A 23,523-nucleotide genomic window follows, 5' to 3' on the forward strand; every position below is an offset into this window, starting at 1 on the left:
CAGCAAACATTTCTTGGTTGATTTAATTTAAAATTGATATTCTTTCAAAGTCTTTTAAGTGGCATTGCAGGTCCCAATTTATAACTAAGTATTTTGTCCAACAGGAGGTAGATGGGAAAGCAAAAACTGTCTATCATCCTCTTTCTTTTCTGTGTTTCTCATCTAGAAAAAAAAAAAAAAAGGCCATGTAAATCACAATAAGGAGCAACAAGCATGTCTATAGCAGAGCTGGTACAATTATTTATAAGGGACAATTCTGACTGACCAATACTCCTGTTCAATCGGCACCCGTGCCTTTAAGCTTTATTACATATTTAAATACCACTCATGATTCTAAGGACATTAAGCTGTTGTTACCATAAATCAGTTCCTATTTAGAAGTTTTACAGGAAAAAGTAAGTTATTTTTTGCAATTCACCTTAAAAAACTATTCTGTGCATTCTTGTGGGGACAATAGCTTCTTTGCTGTTTTAAGGTAGATATGTATAATTCTAAGAGTACATATAAAATCAGGAAAAGAAATGTTTTTGCACATGTCTATAGTTTTCATTGATTGGTACGTTCAAATGGATCTGATAAACTGAGATGTAGAAATAAGCGTAACAAAATTGTTACGTTTTTATGTCTGTAAATGTGATTCATAATCCTGGTGGCAGGAGTTGGAGAACAGGGAAGAAAGTATATATTTGAAGGAAACCTTGAGAAAGAGATGGACTTCACAAAATAAGCAGCTTAGATAATAAAGTTCTTATTCATATAAGCTCTCCAGCCAGTATTTGTTTAGACAGTCAGATTGGCAGCCTTGAGAAAAGGACATATAGGCTGAGCATATATACTGAGCAATTTGAGAAAAACTTTCTCACACACTATGTAGCATTTGGCAGAAATATCTTCCATATGGAATATTCGTCATTTTCAATTTTTCAAACATTGTGGTCCAGAGAGGTTTTTTTTTTTTTTTTGGTCATTTTGTTTGTTGTCATTTTTGCAAATGTGTTGACAAAGAGTCTATTAGGCAGAGCAATGACTCCATCAGTAAATATACTGACAATGAATTAGCTGTGTACAGCCCTGATAAACTCTATGACTTCAGGTGGGTGCCCTGTTCCGCTCTCCCAAGAGTCCCCACCCTTGCTGACTTTGGGGATCATAAGCAGAGGATTCCCAGAGCAGTCACACAATGCTCAGGACCACAAACAAGTGGACAGTAGTGTCATGGACACATTTTCTAATTTCCAGTCTCCAATCTCCATTTTCCAATCTATTTAGTGCTTTTGGAAGCACTAAATAGAATTTGCTACCTCTGGTGGAGGTCTCAGGGTTCATGGTCATGGAGACTTGATGGGGATAGGAAGAATCCTTCAGCAGGCTCTATTAGAAAACAAGAAGTGTCCCTGGCCTCACAAATGTCACAGCTGAGCTAGACATCAAGGCCCTGACCTGTCACATATATATACCTGAGAAGTATCAGACAAGCTGTTGGACTCTGCCAAAACAGCCTCTCTAACACAGGCCAGACATGTGAACGACAGGTAAGGGAATTTCCTGCAGCTCAACAAGGAGAATAGAGCCGAAGACCCTTTCTGAGCTTGCAGAGGGGGAAATGTGATTCTTCACTGCAGGATACATTTCTTTGTTCATTTAGAAAGACATATCAGAGGTAGTTTTAAAAATAAGTCATCAGTTTATAAATGCAGGCTTTACAAGACGTATTTATTTAAACAAATTATTTAAACACTACACCAGCACAGTGGGTTGAATCCAGACTTGAACTTAAAGAACAGGGTGGTCTAATATCATGAAAGGGATGTGTTTCTGAAGACCTCACATCATTCTATTTGCACATGATTTAAGATGGATTTTCCTATGGCAATAAATATACAGGTTGTGTTTTTGATATGCATGAATTTCCAGCCAAGTCAGCTTAGGGATACTTGACCTTGTTTTTTGTTTGTTTGTTTGTTTGTTCATTTTGTTTTTTAAATCTTGCAGCCAAATCATATCACACATTCTCTTTTTCTCCTTTTATTTTTTTATTATTTTTGCCTAGTTATATGAAGTATATGAATCAAAATGTGCCTTATTTTTCTTAACACTTTCTCTAAAACTACTCCAAGTACTCTCTCTTAAATTAAAAAGAGCACAGGGTATTGTGGGAATTCTAGATCTTCTTCAAAGTGTTTTTTTATCACATCTAAACATCTTTCCAAAGTTTTTCGTATTTTCAGCAAGTTTTAACACAGCAACTTAAGGAGAACTCTAGCAACGTAGTTTTAGGATTTAAAAGAAATTTAAATATTGATAATTCAAAAATCAATACTACAATCATTACCAAAATTACTCAGAAAAGTTCTGATGCATGTACAGCATGATCAATGATACTGCTTGTTTTCTATTTCTGTGTGTCAGAAAGTGATGTTGCCAAGGAACAATAGCACAAATACAATTTCCATTTTACCATTTTCCATTTCCATTTTACCTGTCTCTTTAAAACTACACAATTCTTGACCATTTTCCAGATTTGGTGTAAAAAATGAGACTAATACTTTCTTCGTGCTTTTTTTTTTAATTCACGTGTTTCAATTAAATGAACTACACGATAAAAGCCACTCACTAACAGAGACTATGTGATAGGTACTACGTTGAGTGATGTTTATCATTAATTATTCCCATTTTAGAGATAAAGAAATTGAGATCCAGCTGGGTTAAGTAACTTGAGAGAGTTATAACCTAACTATGGATTCCAGAGGTTGCTTTTATTCTTTCACTATTTCTGAATATAGCATCCTTTTGAGAAGGGTTTGATGGTGATAAACAAACTGATACTGACGTGGGGAAAAAAAAAAGAACTGACATTGATGTGGTAGCACTTCAGGTTAGATTTTAGGGGATTGAGAAGAGAGGGGGTGGTGAGGACACAAAGCCAGTAAGAGCTACCCTGTAGGATGGAACAATTTGGTATCAGAAGTTAGAAGGACAAAAACAACGATTACAGGTGGCCTCAGGTTCAAGAGGAAGCTTTTTAAGTTTAGGATAGAGATCTGTATATTTGGAAACATGTTCTGCTACAAAAAGTAGGAAGCATTTAAGAGGGATTTGTCTCTTGTTAACAAAGATACAGAAAGGGCACCTGGATAGCTCAGTTGTTAATGGTCTGCCTTTGGCTCAGATCATGATTTGAGAGTCATGGAATGGAGCTCCATATCAGGGTCCCTGCTCAGAGGGGAGCTTTCTTCTCCCTCTCTTTCCCACTCCTTCTCTCTCAGTCTCTCTCTCTCAAGTAAATAAATAAAATTTTAAAAAGAGAGATACAGAAATCTTGAGTCTAAATATCTTAACTGTAGAGAAAATTATATAAAGAGGTCCAACTGTAGAGAAAATTGTGAATTAGACAAAGAGTGGTTTTTCTTTTAATGCTTTACTTTGCTTGCTTTTACTCTCTTCAAGGGCTATTTCCTTAATAAAAATAGCAACTACATTTATAACAGCTGCACATATTAAAATAAATAAATTTAACATACGTAAAACTCGAAACAATGTTCTAAGCACTTAATCTAAATTAACTCATTTAATTTTCACAGCACTTAAAATAAGATAGTATCATAATTTCAGTTTTATGGAGGGAAACCAAGGAACCGAAACATTAAGTAATTTTCCCAAATTGTCCACTTCAAAACTACTCATGTTGTCTTTCAGGATCCTCACTAATTTCATGGCCCATGGGCCTCTTTTCACATTTCTTCTTGCCTTCTTCAAAATGTATGTGTCCTGTGTCCCCAGAATCTAACCAGGGAACTCATTGACTAAGGAGATTCAGGCCAAGTCAGTTAGCCCAGTGTTTCTTATTTCTAAGAAAACATATTTGTATCAAATAAAAGAAGGAGGTTAGTAATAGTTGAGTTTCTTCCTATCAAATTCACCAACTCATAAAAGTAAAAATCATTTTATATACCTCAAACAAAAGTTTGTCTAACCCAGACATTGGGTTACAGAATTAAAACAGAATTTGTTTTAGATCTTTTTTAAATTAAAAAATAGGAAAATATAAATTGACTACAGGTCTTATAACAATATATTTAAAAATAAAAATATAAAAAATATATCAAAAAATAAAATATAACAACATTGTGGTTACATGCCATCTCCTTATAAGGATGATTTAAGGAAATAAAATGAAAATGAAGAGTACAGAGCAATACAAAAACAAAAATGTTAGGCATAGAGAGAAAAAGAGAAACCATCCAATTTCTTGTCTATTTCTTGTTTATTTCAGCAAACAACTCTTCCTTCAGCATGCAATCTCTTCCTAAAGGCCTTGAATTCCTCATGATAGGTTTAGATTTCATCTTCCAGTTCTCTCTACAATCGATCCTTCTTCAACAGTGTTAGCTGTCCTTCATGGTAAGACTTTGAAGAGCAAAAACAGTTTGCCGTGAAAGAACAAGAAAATCAAAGGGCCAGATCTGAGTCTAAATCTTCCCCCTTTTTAGCTTGCTGATCCTCTGTGAGGTAGGCAGAACAACATTCCTCATCCCCAAAGATGTCTATGTCCTAATCCGTGGAACTTATGAATATATTAGGATACACAGCAAAATTAAGAATTAAGTTGTGGGTAGAAATGTTTGTTAATCAGATGACCTGAAAGTAGGAAGACTATCCTGGATTACCCAGATGGGCACAATGTAATCGCAGGGTCTTTAAAAGTAGAAGAAGGAGTCAGAAGATAGACCCAGAGAGATGGCAGTGTGAGAAGAACTCAGCCTCATGTTGCTGGTTTTAAAGATGGAGTAGGGGCACCTGGGTGGCTCAGTGGTTTAAAGCCTCTGCCTTCGGCTCAGGTCATGATCTCAGGGTCTTGGGATCGAGCCCCACATCTAGCTCTCTGCTCAGCAGGGAGCCTGCTTCCCCCTCTCTCTCTGTTTGCCTCTCTGCCTACTTGTGATCTCTGTCTGTCAAATAAATAAATAAATAACTTAAAAAAAAAAAAGATGGAGCAAAGAAGCCATGAAATAATAAATGTGTACAGTCTCAAGAAGCTGGAAAAGCAAGAAAATGGATTCTCCTCTAGAGCATCCAGGAAAGAATGCAGCCCTGCTGATACCTTGATTTTTTTTCAATTTTTATTGTTTTTAACCCTTTCCTATTTCTCCCCAAATTCCTTACTTATTTTCTTTTTTATTAACATAATGTACAATAATATTATATATATGTATTATTTGTTTATAATATAATAATGTATTATATATAATGTATAATGTATTATTTGTTTCAGGGATACAGGTCTGTGATTCATCAGTCTTACACAATTCATAGCACTCACCATAGAACATACCCTCCCCAATGTCCGTCCCCCAGTCACCCCATTCCTCCCAACTTGATTTTATTCCAGTAACAATGGATTTCTGAAATGCAGAACTGTAAAATAATACATCTGTGTTGTTTTAACTCACTATGTCTGTGGTAATTTGTTACAGCAGGCATAGAAAGCTAATCACTCCCTAAGCCTCTTTTTTTCTTGTGTAAAATAAAGGTACAGAAAATAACACATAGCCTCACAGAATTATTGCAGAGACAAAAAGATACCATTAATGTGAAGAGAGCATTGTAAATTAAAAACACCACAAAATTTTTAAATATTATAACTCATAGGAGTATTAGTCCTTCTTGCCATCAAACTTCTTTAAAGAATATTCCATTGAATTGATCACACTCTCAATTTTATATTTGGCATTAACTATGCTATTAGTATTTACAAAGAAGTCATTAAGCTGGCATTTTTGATATACCATAATATAGGACTTGATTCTGAAAATAAAGCATGAAGTACAATGCTCTAAACAAAAATTCATAGGTTTTTTTGGTAGATAGGCCAAATTATTTCATGTTCTGAGCTAAACAAAATGGCCCTTGATGTGATTTTAAAAATAAAATTATCACCTATAGTTCACAAAGCTAGAATGCAGAAATCTTCAGAAGTCAATAAAAAATGTCAGATTTTCAAAATCCAAGTTTTTAATTGAGAGTTATTAATGATAACTCTAAAATTTGTTCTTACATGCATATACAAATTTATGGCATATAAAAAAGATGACAGATTGACTATATCTATATAAATGCTAGTTATTATATACTAGTGGTTCTCCAGTGCAGTCTGAGGACTTCAGGATTCCAACCACCCTTTCAAGCAGTCTGAGGTCAAAACTTCAAAGTAATACTGTATAATAGTGGTATTATTTAATTTTTCATTCTCATTTTCTTGCATGCATACAATTTCAGTTTCGAATATGATGAGTATTGATAGATAAAACCCATATAAACAAAATTTTGGGGGGTCTTGATAATTTTTTAAAAGATTTTATTTATATATTTGAGAGAGAGAGCAAGAGAGAGAGCACTAGCAGGGGGAGGGGTGGAGGGAGAGGGACAAGCAGACTCCCCACTGAGCAGGGAATCTGAGGCCCGGGCTCAATCTTGGAACTCCAGGATCATGACCTGAGCAAAAGGCAGATGTTTAACCGACCGAACCACCTAGTTGCCCCAGTTCTTAATAATTTTTAAGAATAAAAAGTGGTTGTGAGGTATACTGATAAGTCAATTCTCCAGACAAATTATTCAAGATGGACCAGAGGTAGGAAAATGTGATGGCTAACATGTATTCTCATAGGAAAGAGAAACACAGTTGAAAGATTCATTAAGAGTTTTCCTTAATGCTAGAGTATCATGAGAATAGCTTAAGTAGGGAAATGGGGTGGAGTTTGGGGGAGTAGCAGCTTATTCAATAGTACCCTGGTGGCTTCAAAGACATGGACATGATACAAACTTTCCAAAAATGCCTAATTTACTCTAGGGGAGTAGTTCACACCTCATTATGGCCCACAATTACAAATAAATGCATAAAATGAGAGCAACAATAATATTGCAAAAAATATGCCAGTATAACTACAAAAGAACAAATTTGTACATAGAATTGTCCCCAAGCATAGAGCAACCTTTGCTAATTACTAATATCCTATATTAACAATATCATCTAGTCATTGGAATCTTTCTAAAAAATATTTTTACTTATTCATTGATGATTACAGAATGAAACATCCTTCATATATTAAGGAAACATCTTTAATATATTCTCCTTTGATCTTATTGCAATTCTGTCTCTTGTCAGTGAGAGAGCCCCATTGAGTTCTTCCATGAAATGTCTCACAGCTGTCAATTCCTCTTCATTTTCAGTTGAGATACTCAGGATCTCCCCACCAGACCACTATGAAATATGCTTTTTCCGTTTCATATAAATAAGTTAAAAGGTTTCAATGGTTCACTATATTCAGTCATTCAGTTAAACTTATTTGCTACCTACTACATCTCAGGAATGCCTAGAAAAGTGGTTTTTATGGCGAGGAATAAGACAAACAGAATCTGTGCCCTTATGGAGCTTACATCTTGATAGAGGAAGACAACTAATAAACAGGTAAACGAATACATAAAGTATTTCACATGATCATTAAAAACGAGGAAGAAAATGCAACCGAGTAATATTACAGAGAAGGGTGGGGGTGATATTTTAGATAAGATGGGCAGGGAGGTCTTCCATGTGGATTTGACATTTAAGGTGAATCTCAACAAGAAGGAGATGTGTGTGAAGATGACCAAAAAATAGTTAAGGCATACCAAAATCAAGGTCCTAAAGCCTATTAACCCCACATAGTTTCTAGAAAATGAGGAACATAAAGAAGACATGACTGGAGATGGTGAGATGAAGGAGTTCTTGCACGAGATCGGTGGGCAGGGTAGATCATACACGACTTGTAGGACATGGTAAGGAGTTTGAATTTTATCTTAAGCTCAAAAGGAAGTTACTGAATGTTTTGAACACATGTTGCATCGAGAAGGTAACTCAGGGGTCCAAGAGTGAAAACAGGGAGAATGGTGTGGATTCTAATAGTCCAGGCAAGAAAGGACAATAAATTGGGTAAGGAAGTAGCTGGAAAAGTGGATGCTTCAGGATATACCCTGGAGGCAGAGCCCGCATATCTTGTTGATAAATCGAAGGTAATGAAAGAAAGGAAATGGAAGAATCAAGCATGGCTCCTGTGGTTTCCAGCAGATGGGTCCTAACCTAATTTGTTTAGCTTTCAAAGTAAGTTCCCCCTTTCTCTACATGCTGAGTTCCCCTCTCTGTTCTACAAAACCCCAGTTGCAGCTCTTCCTTTTTCTTGTTACATACAGGGCTCATTCTCCCTTTGCCCAGAAGGTTTCCTGTTATCATTCTTGCACGTTCTCTAGTACTGATCATGGCAGTTTGCATTTATAGCTTGTATCTCCTTATTGAAATTCCATCTTTTATTATTTGTTGCTTCATACTGGTAAGTCGTGCGTCCCCAGGTGTATAGTAAGTAAATATCTTGAGTTTTTTCAGAAACCACACACCAACTAGCCACATTTGAGAAATAAAGCCTTGCTGATTAATGATGAGTGCTATTAAATATCAAATTCTGTTCTCTCATATGTTATGCCAGTCAGCTTTTGCCTCTTGTCCTTCAGGCCTCAGCTTAAATGTCATATCTCAGGAATGTCTTCTCTGATGACTCAAGCACAAGTGTCTACCATCCCATGATTCCATTCTCTACCATGTAGTTTTATTTACTTTTTAGCATTAATACCTAATCTGATGCTATCGAATTTACCTGTATACTTGTTTGTTATCTGTTTTGCTCATTAAGAAATTCACATCAGGAAAGCAGAACTTACCACTTCTTGGACCCAAGGCCTTAAAATAGCACCCACCCTAGAATATCATATTTTGTGTCCGGAACTGTTCCAAATGCTAGGAATGAAGAAATAAACAAAATGACAAAGGTAACCTTCCCTCATGGGTTTTATATTCTAGTGAAAGAGACTCGCAATATGTAAGTACAATATATAGTCTATTAGTGGTTAAGGAAGGAAAATAATCAAGCAAAGCAAGATGGATAGGATTTGTGAATTTGTGGGGAGAGGGAAGGTGCTACTATCAGGATGGGCAAGGAAGTCCTCAATGAGAAGGTGACATTGGAGTCAAAACCTGAAGGAAGTGAGAGAGTGAGTGTTGAAGATAGCTGGGAAGATCTTTCTAAGCAGAGGAAACAGCAACTGCAAATATCCTGAGGCAGCAGTGCCCCTAGAGCTTTCTAGCAATGGTCCAATTTGCTAAGGGTCTGAAACAGCATGAGAAAGGGGGAAAAGAGGTGGGAGATGCAGTCAGAGAGGAACCGTGGGAAGAAGTTGAGAATAGATCATTTAGGGTATTTGAGGCCAATCCAAAGATTTTGGCTTCTTACTCTTAGTGCAATGGAAAATAACTAGGAGATTTTACACAGAAAAGAGCCATGAGATGACTTATCCAAGGGTGGAAGCAGAGAGATCTATTGAGAGCCTACTGCGATAACTCAGGTGAGAGAAGAGGGGAGCTTCCAATGGAAGAGTAGCAGTGGGATCGGGAGAATGATTGGCTCTGGTCTTTGAAAAATACTTGTTAAACTAATGAGTAGTAAAAGGTTTTCCATCTCAACACTGATGGGTAACAGTTCATTTAAAAGATGAAATGTAGCCTGTTTGTAAACTGAACAAAAGACATATACCAAGATTTTGAAATTAGAGAGATAGATATTCTTTTTAAATGTACATAAGTATACATTTCTGTATTTATAATATAAACTTACAGAATATTTACTCATAGACAGGGTACATTTACTTTTACAAGATGCCAAATGGATTATTCATTTCGTTTATTTACTCTTAAGGCATACATTTCCCTTTGAAAGTAATTCTGACAAGAGGGTGGCATTTGTAAAAAATTCAAGAATATTTTTGTTTGGAGGGAAAAACAAGTAAAACAAGCTTGAGACCTGCTATTATTCTGTGTGCTTTGAACATAACAGAGATGATAAGTCTATCGTTTAAAATTCTAAGTTAATAGTTTTATGAAAATGAAAATCCTTTTCCTGTCTGTAATAGAGGTGTTTTTAATTTATTTTTATTTTTAGTGTTTTTATCTGACACTTCCTAATTACTTCTTTTGGATGAGTGTTAATATATTTTCACAGTGCTACCTGGCTGGATGTCATCCTCAGACACAGACACTTGAGTTCTGCTTTATGTTTACTAGTAAAACTGGTTTTGATGGATTCTGTAAATGAAGTGTATGTTCTTGAGACATTCTCAAAAAAAATTTCAGAACATGTGAAATTTTTCTTTTTTAAAGAAATTAATTAGCTTGTTGAAATTGCCTTGTTGTACCTCTCTGAGTTGGTTTACATTCAAATCCTTGTTTTCAAAACAGAAAAATCTGTGATTAGCTGGAGTTAGAAATCTAAACAAGAGATCCCCCAGCTCCAAATCATGTAAATTGTAATATTCGTGACAGTTTACAACTTCTTTCCCCACAATAGGAATATCCTATGCGGTTTATTACAAGCCATCAAAGGCTTGTAGAGCTCTCAAAAATTGCAATGTGGTGTCTCAGTAGCTCTCACACAACCTGGCTCAAGCTGATCTGTTGCAAAAGGTAAAAAAACAAACAAAAGGAAACATACTTAAGATTTTCAGAATATGCGGATGCACACAAATCACTCAGACTTGGTGCCTATAGTTTGCTTCAGACAGCTTTAGAAATGCTTCGGGATATCGCACACGTTACAGCACGCTTTACAATCGTCTAAAATGCACTGGCTTTTGATATCAGCACACCAATCACATTCTCTTTGGTGCACAGAGATGATCTTGTCTACATTTCTAACAGATCTTTGGTTACATTCGGGCAGTAAGGACACTTGAATAGAATAGAAAAAGATGTCCTGTGTTTGTTTCTGAAATTTTTGTGGGAGATATTGGATTGCCATCTCTCACACAGTTCATAAACAAACTTGGTGAACATCAAAGGCTGTAGCATTACAGCCTGCTGAGCCTAGATTACACACCTCAAAAGTAAATGTTAGCCCAGTGAAAACCCTTCTGAAATTTAAAATCAAATAAAACTCAAAATGTCCAAATGGTTCCTTTAGAACTCAGGCGTTGTGTGTGAGAATTTTTTTTTTTTTTAACAATGATTTCGCAGTGATTGGATCATTAACCCTATGTTTACTCAATTATGTGCAATCCCTCGTTTGTTTGGCACAGGCTGGTTTCCTCTCAGTTTATCTTCACACTTACATTCCTGCCATACATGCTTTGGCCCTGGATATGGGAAATACCGGATGTGCTAGAAAAACAGAAGTACAGATGCCCCTTTTATTATCTTTTACATGCACGATTCTAGTCACGTTGGAATAGAGGTAAATTCTTCTTGAAAACGAAATTCAAAGACCATATCGCGAGCAGAGGTAGCCATTTACAAGCACATCATTGGCCTTCATGAAGACTTATTTCTAGAGATTCCTAACTAACTCTGTTTTATTGGTACAAACACACACGTACTGCAAAAATGACTGACTAACTTCAAAAAAAAAGCAAGATCAAAGTGAGAAAGAGTCTGCCAAGAAATCCTGTTTAGTGCATTTTTTGGTCACACACACACACACACACACACACACACACACACACACACACAATTCGACATTTTGTTCTGCCCAATATTGTGCTCCTACCATGAAAACACCTCTGTGAGAATGAGACTCTCTCCTATGGAAATCCACAAAATCATGGGATATATGATCCTTCATTATATATCCAACACAGTTGTTTGAGAAGGAATCTAAAAATCTGAAAGAATTTGAGAGAAAACATCTCTCAAATCTTAAACTTTGATTGTTCAAAGGGAATCCATTTGGACACTAGTGATCTATTTTGCATAAATCTTCATGGCTAATATTGACTGCTAATAAGTCTTCAATCTCAGGCATTGTGTATCTACAGTCCAGTTTTTATTACCTCCCTAGCCTGCTCCCTCAAGCAGAATTTACTGTTCCCTCACATGTGACCTCGTAGCGCTGACCTAATATCCACATCATGACAACTACCAGACTATAACACATTATGCGTCTGTTTTCTCGGATAGCATGGACTTCTTGAGGGTAGGGCCATCTGTTACTCATCTTTCATCTCTAGCACCTGGCATCATGCCTGGAACATAGTAGCTGATAAAAGTAAGTAATGTTGAATAAATGAACAAATCTCAGCTCAAATCACTTTCTTAGTATCTCAGTGGAAAACTATCATCCAAAAACATATTTTCAAAATGTAATTTCCCAATGAAGATGCTAAACGTTCTTATGTTTGTATCATGATTTTATGAAAATGATAATTTTGCAGAACTTCTAAAGTTTGTGATAAATGTATTTAAAATCAAATTTTGCTGGTTGAAAGACAAGATGGAACAGCCCCTTCAGAGAACTTGGAGAGTTTCTCAAAAATTTTAACATACACTTACTATGTGATGCAGAAATGCCACCCCTAGACAGCTACATAAGAGAAATGAAAACTTATTTTCACACAAAACCTGTACACTAATAATTGGAGCAGCCTTCCTCTGATCACGAAAACCGAGAAGCTACCCACATGTCCTCCAAGGGGTGAGTAGATAAACAAATTGGGATAATCCATTCAATGGAACTCAGTGATCCCTGTAACAATATGAATGAATCTCAAATGCATTATATTGAATGAAAAAAGCCAGTTCCCAAAGGCTACACAGTCTATGATTTCATGTCTATGTATTTTCTATTGCTGTGTCACAAATTACCACAAACTCAGCAGCTTAAAACAACATCCATTTATTAGCTAACACTTCTGTATGTCAGCCATTTCAGGGCAGGCTCAATGGGTTCCCCCGCTTAGGATCCCACGAAGACAAACTCAAGGTGTTGGTCGGGCTGGGCTCTTACCTAGAGGTTCCAGGGAAGGGGTAACTTCTAAGCTCATTCAGGTTGTCAGCAGAATTCAGTTCCTAATGATTATGGGACTCAGGTGCTTGTTTCCCTGCTGCCTCCAGTCAGGGATTGCTCTCAGCTTCTAGGAGCCATGCTCAGGTCCTTTCCATATGGCCCCCTTTATCCGAAAGCCAAAGGGGGACTTGAATCTCCTTCCTGCTTCAAATCTCTGATTTCTTTTCTGTTATCGGCTGTCAAAAATTCTCTGCTTCAAACCATGAGAGGCTGTGGACTCTGAGAAACAAACTGAGGGTTTTGGAGGGGAGGGCAATGGGGGAGTTGGGGGAGCCTGGTGGTGGGTATTATGGAAGGCACGCATTGCATGGAGGACTGGGTGTGATGCATAATCAATGAATGCTGGAACACTGAAAAGAGATAAAATAAAATGGAAAAAAAAAAAAAAAGCCTGTGTAGTTATGTTAGGCCCACTCATATCGTGAAGCGTAATTATGGTAGATTTTATGACCAAGGATAAATGCCATCTTAAAATTGTGCCTCCTGCAACAACTTCCTGGAAATGGCAAAATTTGGGGGAAAGAGAACAGATCTGTGGTTGCAAAGGGTTAAATGTGGAGGAAGGGGGCTGCTACAGCTAGGGCAGGAGAATATTTTTGGAGTGAATGAAAATGTTCTGTACCTTGGTTTTGGTGGTGGCTAGCTTCTGAATTTCTCAATGCTCTTTGAACTGTTCACCAAAAATAGTGAATTTTACTGTTTGTTCATTTAAAAAATAAATTGAAAAAAAAAGGACAATGAAATGAAAAGTCTCTTCCTTCTAAGACTGAGCTACCTTAAATATCATCCTAAGTGAATCTAAACCTATGATTTCTATTCTTGGTCAACTTGGGGACTATCTAAAGGACACAATAATCCGTAGTAAGGCATTTTTATTATAAAACCTAAACACAAATTGGATAGAGTCAGAGTCCTTTATTCATACACTACTTTTTCATGTTCTTACATTTTTACTAGGAATGCTTGCTCAACTTTCCAAGTTTCCAGTGAAGTCTTTCCTCAACTACTCCATCTGATTGCTCTCTTCTCTGAACCTCAGTAATCACTTGATTTTATGTCATCAGGTTTTTCTTTTTTAAGCTTTTATTCATTTAGATAGTCTCTATACCCGACATGGGGCTCAAACTCACAACTCAGAGATCAAGAGTTGCATGCTTTCCTGACTGAGCCAGCCAGATGCCCCTGTCATCAGTTATTTCTTTTAATAGAATGTTTTCTCCTAAATTTTGCTTAATCATATCCTCTGGGTATATACCTGAAGTCGTACTGACTACTCTCCCTTTCTAATCTCATGTCCAATCAATATTCAGGTGTTACCCATTCTAACATGGACATTCCTTCCACATTCACTCCTCTCTCTTTTCCTGCCACCATACTCACTCATTGCTTCTTGAACAGAGCCTTGTCATAAATTCATGTTCACTTTCCATTTTCCATTTCCACACATCCTATTTATTAGTTTTGACATTTTCTGCCACCAATTTAACCTGCCTAAATTATTATTTAAAAATTAATATTCTTCCTCAGAAATTTTAATACCATCCTTTATATGCTTTCCTTATTGAATAAAGTCAAGTCTCTCTAATGCTGACATTTATGAGTCTCCCAAGTCTGGCAGAAGTCTTCCTTTCTAGTTTTTTCCCTTTTGTATGTTATATTCAATGAAAAGATTTTACTGAAAACATGCCCCAATATCTTAACTGTATCCATGCTGTTTTCTCAATCTGGCATAACATTTCTCCTATTGAAATCTGCTACCTTATTTTCAAGGCCCACATGAAATAAAATTCCTTCTCAGAAGTCCTCCCTAGGGTCTCACCGCTGTCAACTAAAAGTGAACCTCTTTCCTCTCAATATTCAGAGCATTTTTCCTTGAATATATTTATAATGCTCCATAGATTATATACTACATTAAATTTTTTGTAGTTGTCTTATCTTTTCTTATTTATCTTAAAGTCCCTAACATTCCTCAGAAATAAAATTAAAGAATTTCTGGATGGATTAATTAAAGCATAAATTTGTAGTAATTAAGTATTGTACAGCCAGTATCCCCTGGTATAAGCATAAAGGATAACAAAATAACTTCCAAAGTGGACTAAAGTGGCAAGAACTGACCAAAAGGAGAGATGAAGTACTGCCTCTGTCTCGCAGAAAATGGTTTAGTCAGAGATTAAGAGTCTATGGCAATCTTTGCTGAATGTTGTGTACCCTCACTTAGGCCAGGCACAAGGCATGACCTCTGCCTGGGCAAAGAATAGACACAGGAACCCAGGGCTGGAGAATGTCATGGTCGTTGTCTCCGAATTTGTGTGAAATTGGGTGAAGAACAAACAATGTGGTTTAACATCATCTCAACGGAGATGAGTCTTAATCTGGAAATATGAGTAAATAGAGATGAAGTATATTTCCATCTAATTGACCTCATCTTTTCCCCTAGACGTTTTTAACCACAGAGAGGCAGAAGCTCTAGTTTTGTGCGAGATGTCTCCAGTAAGAAAAGAAAGGTAAGTTAATTACCAACCATCAGAACAGGATGTTAAAGTAAATTTTTCTTTTTTAGTTTTAGCTACATGTGGAAAACAAATATTATGGATGCGGAGAACTCAAAAATAATGGCCTAGACCATTTATGTAAGATGTACAAAAGAAGATGGTTAAGAACCAGTCTTCTAATTCTTACACTAACACTATCCTTGAGGATATTTGCGGACTGGAAAAACCAAGAAAAATGACTATTTCTGGAGAAAGAATCTCTTTGGGGAAAATTACTGAATTTTCCCCTGTCTGTGAAAAAAGGGTCAGGGTAGAAGGGACCACCTGCAGAGAGCTTACAGTGTCTCTTCTCATATCAGGTGGCTTTTGACCTGCACATGGGAGATTAAAAGGCTAATGACTATGACTGGAAATGTCTGTTTAGCAGGAGAGCAAAGAGAATTGATGACATTGAGAAAAAGCTTCACTTGGCAAAAGCAAAGGCATGAGTTTACCCATGGACCAAATGTGGACCACGTGAAGGAGCCAGACTCGAGACAGCCAGAAAAGGACTTTCTCAAGAGGGATTTCTGGAGTAATGACAGAACCTCATCTGCAAGAGTCTCTGTGGTATGGACCTCCCACACCCTAAGGACTGAAGTTGCAAGCAGCTGCTCAAAGGGAGGTCTCACTGTATGAGATAGTTGCAAACAGAGCATCTCAATGAGGTATTCTCCAAATAATTCATAAAATCACCCTTGGGAGAATCAGAAATAGGAATCTGGGGTGTCCTTCCTAAGAAAAACATCTTTGGATTAAGTCGATATCATCAAATAAGATCTTTACTATGTCTGACTTCTTTCCCTCTATCTGTCTGTAAGAAGGATTAAAAACCTCAGCTAGCAAGGGAAGTAGATACAGGGTGGAGGCTTCTAGGATAAGGAACAAAGATGGAAGCAATCACATTCTTCCTCTCCCTTGTACTATGCCTAAAGCAATACCAAGCTAGAATACCAATACCAAACTTTGATTTTTTGTGAAATTCATGTTATTCTTAATGTTACCATGAATGGGACCTGTGAGAACTTGTTTCTACCCAAACTGTAGGATTTATTATCTAAGGATGTCCAGAAAAGTTACAGTACTTGCTTGAGATCTCATCCAAGGAGCAGAGAACAAGAGATTTGAGAGTAAGGTGAGGATGGTGGGGAGTGGAGATAACAGGGAGAAGGGAGATAGACTTGTATTCCTGTGCATGCTATGGAGTCTCCCTTTTTTCAGGATGCTAGCTATACTGTAGGAGACAACAGGCCAATTAATAAAAAGAATATACAGTGGAAGCAGTGATTTTTACAACTTTAAGTTGCCATTTTGTCTCTCTCTTTCTTTCTGTAGACCATGTTTACTGATAATTATATTTCCTTAATAAAGAGTTCAAGGTGGAAAAAAAGTATTGATTACATTAGTTATATATGGTGAAACAGTAATCCCTGCCTGGAGAAAATTGTCCTCCTTAATATTTAGGCTACCTAACGGGCAAGTGCAATCTTATAAAATGACCAAAAAAATTTTTTTGAGATTTTATTTATTTAGGGGAGAGAGAGAGCAAGCAGGAGCATGCACAAGTGTGTGTGAGCAGAGGGAGGAGCAGAAGGGAAGGAGAGGAACAGGCAGTTTCTGAGCATGGAGCTCCATGCTGGGCTCAATCCCACGACCCTGATATCAAGACCTGAGCCAAAATCAAAGGTCAGACATTGAATAGACACTCAACCCACTGAGCCACCCAGGTGCCTCAAAACGACCAAAATTCTTAACTAGAGGCCTCATGATTATTTGAAATAACTATACACAACTTTTACATTTACCTTTTCAAGCAGAAGCAAAAAGTCTAAAATTTAATGTCGCTTTTGTTTTACTTCTGCAACATTTCAGTGATATTTATTTTACCTCTTTTAGGCATCCAGTGCCTTCCTACTTTCTAATATCCAGGCCCCAGAGGATTAAGAAAGAAAGTAGCAAACCTTTTTATCTTAACTTTTCCAATTAGTACAATAAAGCACTGAAACTCTTTATCTCTGTTACTGAAATTGTATATTCTCCCTTTAAAAAAAGAAAAATTGCTTTCAGAAAACAGTTGAAGCAATCTCTTGAGGAGGGTCCATGGAAACTTCTGATTGCCCCTAAAACTTAATGGTGTCTATGTTGACCCTGAGAGAAAAATTATTTTTGACATTTTATAGTATGTAAAAGCAGAGGTCAGGGAAATAGAAATTCAGACTGCACACTTTACAATTATCAATCTAACTAGTTTGCAAATGTTAATTTCATATTTTGTGGTAAAGGATCATGATTCATAATTTCTTATCACAGTTCTCGGAACTTCCTTTGCTCCACAGATCTTTATTGAATTATCGTTACATTGCAAGCACTTTGCTTGATATTCATATATTTGTTGTGTAATTAACTGGGTCTGACTCTAAGGAGACTACAGTAATTAAACAGTATTTATGTTTATATTTTGTCTCCCAGTCTAGTGGAGAGCCGGTATTACTCTCTAACAAAAAGTTTCCAATGGACTCTGCCTGATTTGAGGTCAATTTTGAACTTCAAGTTCCTAGTGATTGCTGGTGGCTTCATTCAAGGACTACATAGTGACTGCAGGAATTTAGGTCTGGACTGATGTTGACTACCCAAGAAAGAATCCACACGACTTTACTGGTTTTCAAAGATCCTGTGGAATAAGAAAATTTTACCATATTCTCACCTTGAAAAAATTACAACTGAATCTAGATCTGGATTGTTACCAGTTAGTTATGGGTGAACAGTTAGGGCTGGCATGGCAACAAAAAGAAAACATGCCTTGCTAAATTTTCTTTTTTGTACCCAAACACTTTTTGTTATACATATGGCTCCAGTGGGAGTAATTACAATGTGTCCAATGTCACCCTTGAATAAACCTTTTTCTCCTATGCAAGAGCTAGTCTTTATATGTTCCATAAAGCACCTGGTATATTGTGAGCATTTAAGAAGTGTTTAAGGATACAACAATGGCAACTAAGAATCTAAACTTTGGTTTTCCGTGACTATTGTAATCTCAGTGGAACTCTGCTATGACAAAGGAGGAGGAAGCATCACTTTGGTTACTGCAATATTATAGTCTATTATCCCATCTGATCTATTTATTAGGAATCCCTGCACTCTATTTTGCTTTAAAAAACACTTGGAACACAATCTAGTTTTGAGAAAAAAAAAACAAGTTCATCTTATAAAAGCTCCTAAGTATCTATAATTCTCTCCTTAAACCTTATTGAACCTGAGGAGATCTGCAAGGGAGGAAAGGATGCTAGGTGGCAAATGACAGGACACTTAGAATGTACCTAGTGCATATATAATGAGACTCAGAAAATATAGAAAGTTAAATTTTTCTTTCATTATGAAAATATGCTTTTAAGAAGAGTATTCCAGAAGCCCTGTTGGTAAAATGGCCATCATCAGGCCATACACAGAAAGCAGCAAATAAAAAGGACCACCTGATCATTTTTCTTCCATGGGGGTAAAATGTTTCCATTTTTAACCTGACACAAATAACTTATGCTCATGAATTCTTAGAATTGGGAGAATATTAGAGATTCTTTAGCTCAAGGCTGGGACCTGGCAGACTTGAGCTATACCCAGCAGTATAGACCCGGCAGTATAGATTCTTTAGTTTAACAACATCGCCATTATTAGATATTAAATGCTGGTCTTAGATGCAGAGGGTCATATTCATTATTTTTAAAGGTCAACACCAGCCAAATGATCAAATGAAAAAAGACCCTAGAACAGGTAAAACAAAGGACGGAGGGAAGAGACTGAGAAAGTAACTCAGAAAGAAAAATAAAATTGTCAAAGAAATGGTTCCAAAGTCAAAGAGAACTCCCATCTCTCCCCTCCACACACACACTTTTAAGAAGATTTCACTTTATCTAAAGAGTAAAGCACATGCTTTTAGATCCAAGGGTACCTGGTTCAAATCTCAGCAGGGGCAGATTTCTCACAAACTAAAAAGGCACTCTCCCTATTAAAGGAACTGACTTAATACAGTTATATGGACCATTATTGTACAGAATGGGGATTCACAAACTATTTTCTAAATGGGCTTTTTTGTGCATGTACAGTAATTCCTATAGAAGCCTTTTACAAATAAAAAAAAGAGAAAAAAATGTGGGGGAAATCTAAGAACCCATGATTTGAGCCTTTAATAACTATTGGTGTATTAGAGACAGCCATCTGCAGTAATATAGCAGATCAGGGCTTCCTGGAAATGACCTGAAAAAGCATTCGCAGGATAAAAGCTTAATATTTGTGCAGACGTCAGATGCCTAGAAAAGATGAACAAAATACACCTTGAAGTTTGGTCTCAATGTTGGACCTCAAAATGCATGGTTTCCATGGAACTTCATTTAAACAGGAAGTAGCACTCAAACAGTGCCTCAATAAAGACACTATTTTGCTTGAGATTTCCACAAGAAGACTTTGTTGAGTAAATTTTTATATGACACTGTAATTTGACTGCTGAAATTCCTCCTTAACAGTGAAACCATGAAAAACATGTGGTAAACATTCTATATAATCCACCTTAAAACAGAGCTATGAGGAAACTATTAGAAACCTACTTCTACACATAAATTTATATATGAAGATGGGCTTGATTTGGTTTCACATACTTGTGATAATTTATATCATTCTCCCTGGGAACATCATTGAGGACAGAATCATATTGAATTTTGAATACTTTCTTCTTCACCAGTTTTTGTATATACTTCTCTGGAACCTACTAGAGTCTACATAATTCCAAACTTGGGCAGAGATTCCAAAATATGAGGGACCCAACATATAAATAATCCTTTCAAAAGTAAAATTTATTTCCTACAGAATAAATATGAGTACTAAGTCAATATCTCAGATCATAGACTTTGGAGAAAGTAATTTATTTGACACCTACAATTCATCCGTAAGTTTTATGAACATCTTATCTTTATTATATTAGTTTCAAGTGACAAAAAATGAAATAAAATTTTAAAATTCAAACTGGTTTAAAGAACAGACAAAGAATGTTGGCTCTCATGGTTAATAATAAGAACTGGTTTGGGAGCAAAGCTGGATCCTAAAGTCTGAAGGATGACATCAGAAGACAGCCTATTTCTCTCTGCCTCTCAGGTGGTCTTCCCTTTAGGTTGGCTTTTCTCTCAGGCAAACACTCTTTTCAGTCCCAAAGGAAGTCTTGCCAGCACCTGCAGGACTGCACACATCCTCCCAAATATGTGTCCTATAGAAATAGCTGTTCCCCTCGACATTGCAAATCAAACCTCCTCTTGAAAACTCAAGCCTCAGTTATTGTTCAGTTGAACTGGCCTAGGTTTAAATGATAAAATGTACAGGGATTTCCTTTGATTTTAGTCAGTGGAGATAAAATAAAACCATTTATATTTCTTAAGAGTTTGACCAAAAGAGTGACCAAAGGACAATTCTTTTGTTTTTCACTGTCTTGTGCATAACAATAACTGACTCAGTAAATTCATTGCAGAGTATATCTAGGAATACACACGTGCATACACGTACACAGACATATAAACACACATACATACATACTATACAATTTTGGAGACTAAGACTAAGCAATAATGTAGGGTCAGAATCTGGAAACAATTTTAACTGAGTAAAAAGCTACTGAGTCCTGCTTAAAAAAATATAATCTTGATCACATTAAAAAAAAAAAGTAGAAGCATAGCCGATCCTCAATAAACATGCATAAAGGAATGAAGGAAATCATCGGAAGAAAAATAAGGCAAGTGAGTGGTATTTCGTGGAAGCTGACAGAAGTAACTGCTTCAATAAAGCAACGGAAATCTAACGAAAATACTCTGGGTGTATTAAGAGTGAAAGCAGCTTCTTCCATTGTAAGATGGTGGAGGATGACTTGACTACTTGCGCGGCACCCTTGTTGGATCCACAAAGTTTCCTGTTGCTCAAGTTTCTCTCTGTAGGAAAGATACACCATGGGGGAAAAAAAATTACAAGGAAAATTTGATCTTCTTAGTGATACTGACGTGGTGGGCTTTGCTATGAATGTATGCAAAAACCTTTATTCTGATGATATTCTACATGCTTTGAAAGAAAAAAGAACCACAGCCATTGCACAACTGAAACAGCTTCAGGCAGAGATGGAACCAATGGTGAATAGGTTTGATCCAGAAACTACAAGGCAGATGGGTCAACCAGCGATGGTCAGAGGCTGTTTGGCTAACTGATGGACAAGCATGATTTTAGGCAGTAGTATTTAGATACACTCTACAGGCACGCAAAAGTCCAATATGGATGTGGGAGTTACCCTACAGCAGCAGTATATTTTTATTTCCTTAGAGTGTCAGTTCCAGCAACAGATAGAAATGTTTTGAATTCACTCTGGGAAAAACTGGCCTCCAGATCTTAATGTGGAATTGGGATGCCTCCATGGAAGACTTACAGGGTTAAGAGAGACCACAGAAAATAATTCTGTGAGCTCTCCATTTCGGTCACTTCAGCAGCAAACATGTCTTGTCCATTGGTCTCACTTTGTTTTCTTCAACCACCCCAAAAGGTGTGATAACATCACTGATCTCTTCCTTAACCAGCAACAGTATGTTAATGTAATATAGATGATCAGTCCACAGATTCTGTGCTATTTGACTACACCCATCATAACAAACAAAGATGTTTGAAAACACCAGCAGGTGCTAAAATATCTAGTTAAAGTTATTCAACAGGAGTCTTAGACACATAAAGACCCAATTACAGAATTTGTTGAATGATTATCTGTTAACGTTGGATTTGATGGAGCTCCAAAAAAGCTGAGTAACTGTGAGTCAGTACTTGGGAATGACTTCTTCTTGGTGTGTTGTTTTGAATTTCATTGAAAATGCTCCTCTCTTCATACTTGAGACTTCTTGTCTCATCCACCAGTATATCAGCATTAACATGTTGACAGACAAACTGAACGTGAGGTGGATTAGAAATTTGATTATAAATGTGAGATTGGATGTCAAGACTGATTCTAAGTTAGGTCATGTGGTATGGGTAACAAAGCAGTCTCACCTGAATCGGCAAGTGATTGAAAAGACCAAAAGCCTTTCATTTGGAAACCAGATGTTGGCCATGAGTATTGAGAAGAAACAATCAGAGCAGTATGTGAGAGGCTCCTAACTGGTCAACTCAGGACTCTATTGAAGAACTATATGAAGACAAGATGAAAAAACTGTAAAGATGAAATAAAAAACCATTACATAATGGGTGACATGCATTTTAGAAACAACATATTGAGTATAAATTTTAAGGAACTTGAATAAAATTGGCTGTGTCTCATTTTTTTTTAAAAGTGAAAGTGAGTTTGGGAAGCTAAAAAAGCCTGGATGAAAGAATCAAATTGGATATTAAATAACATTCTGTCCTGATTTAACATTTAGGTATGATTCCAAAATTTTAGATCTGTAAAATAATTCATGCATCAATTTAGCAAATGAAACAATTACTGAGCATCATAATATGCACTTGGGATATAAAATGAAATTAGAGATCTGCTTATCAGGGTATCCCTATGGACAACAACAAGAGGGAAGGTGGCATCAATAGAACAGGAAAAACTCAAAGAGGGTTTGTTAGACTTGAGAGGCTAAGTTCAAGGAATACCAAAGGCTGAGTGAGGGATTGGGAATAACTTAAGGAAAATTAAACAATTGCCTCTAAAAGAGAGCTGATCGTGTTCCTTTCACAATAAGAAAATAATAGAATGTGCCTATACATTCTATTGAATAGGGGTTGAGCATGGCATTGAGGAGACAGATGTGGACAAATGTCTGAGCCATGGGTGATGCAATAAGGTGCATAAGTAGGACAATGTTATCCAGAAAGAATCTCAGCATGGTGGGGCAGTTTCTAGACAAACCTCAAATATTGTCCGTGAAGCTCAAGAATTCTTCCAGATGGTTTTCCTAACATGTCTGCCATTATATTATTCTTTGACTTATGGTATTAATAATTTATTTAATAAACTCTATTTAATAAACTCTGTTAATTTTTGTTAGACTCACTAAAAGGAGCCATGAGTTCTAGAAAAGTGGTTT

The 23,523-nt window shown here is 36.6% G+C and overlaps 1 pseudogene; it reads left to right on the plus strand.

Moving 5' to 3' along the window:
• Positions 1-21,329: 21,329 nt before the first annotated feature.
• Positions 21,330-22,664, plus strand: LOC111146190 (annotated as a pseudogene).
• Positions 22,665-23,523: the final 859 nt, after the last annotated feature.

The sequence above is a fragment of the Enhydra lutris genome, unplaced genomic scaffold, assembly GCF_002288905.1.
Source record: "Enhydra lutris kenyoni isolate GAN:26980312 unplaced genomic scaffold, ASM228890v2 scaffoldscaffold2, whole genome shotgun sequence".
Taxonomy (NCBI): domain Eukaryota; kingdom Metazoa; phylum Chordata; class Mammalia; order Carnivora; family Mustelidae; genus Enhydra; species Enhydra lutris.